Genomic DNA, 1058 nt, shown 5'->3' on the forward strand with positions numbered 1-1058 from the left:
AATAAATGTCACCAGGGGCTGATGTGCTCAGGGGTCAGATATTTCATCAAGGATGACCATGTATCTGGAAATCCACACATGTCCAGGGGTCATGTGTGGAGTTACTTGCAAAATGCTGGGTTTGGAAAACATCTGGCTCACTAATCCTCTTCTACAAGTCACAAGGTACAAGGGGCCTGACCTACTGTGCCAGGACTCTGCATTCACTGTATAGTAACCTCAAGGGCTTTCTATTAAAAGGTTTGTATATTTGCTCAGATGGGTGTCTTCACTTCAACAGTGTGAATACTCCTCTGTTCCTCTTGCCTCCAACTTTGTACACAGAAAAGCTTCACAAAGCTAGAACTGTTTTTGTTGTTTTGGGTAAAATAATACAGAAGATTGAGATGATAGTTGCTGTAAACACAAAATAATAATAAATTATTATAGTCTAAGTATCAAACTTACATGATGGTGATATTCAGGCATACATTTCTCTTAACTAGACTGAGACTGGAATTACCTATACTTTTTATGTATATATATATATATATACATATATACATACATATACCTATACCTACATTAGATTGGCATTACCTATACTTGTATTGCAATGCATCCCAAAATTGAACATAAGATCTTAAAAAGAAAATGTAGACTACAGCCAGAAAAAAAATAAAAGCAAACCAGAAAACCTGTGTGTTGCTGCTTTCCACATAATGTAATTCTATGCACATGAATTCTTAAAAAAATAAATTGCAACAAACACTCCTCCTTTCCTCACTACAGCTTGCATATGCAGTAAATGATATACAAGTCATAAAATAGTTCTTGATTCAGTGGTCTACTACTTTGGAATTTAGAAGGGGACATTTTCTGGGAGTAATGTTGCAGTACATTGCTACATTAAAATATGAACCACTTTTATGGGGTTACACTACAGATCATTTGGATCTGTTTGTAAAACCTCTCCTCATAAATGCTTCCTATTATATTGATTTTTGAAGAATGCTTCACATTCTCATGCTCTCAGCATGGTGTATTAGCATACAGTAGTTCAAAAAATATATCTATTT

This window comes from Empidonax traillii, unplaced genomic scaffold, assembly GCF_003031625.1.
Source record: "Empidonax traillii isolate 1590-97213 ecotype Southwest subspecies unplaced genomic scaffold, ASM303162v1 scaffold185:size1678824, whole genome shotgun sequence".
In the NCBI taxonomy this organism is placed as follows: Eukaryota; Metazoa; Chordata; class Aves; order Passeriformes; family Tyrannidae; genus Empidonax; species Empidonax traillii.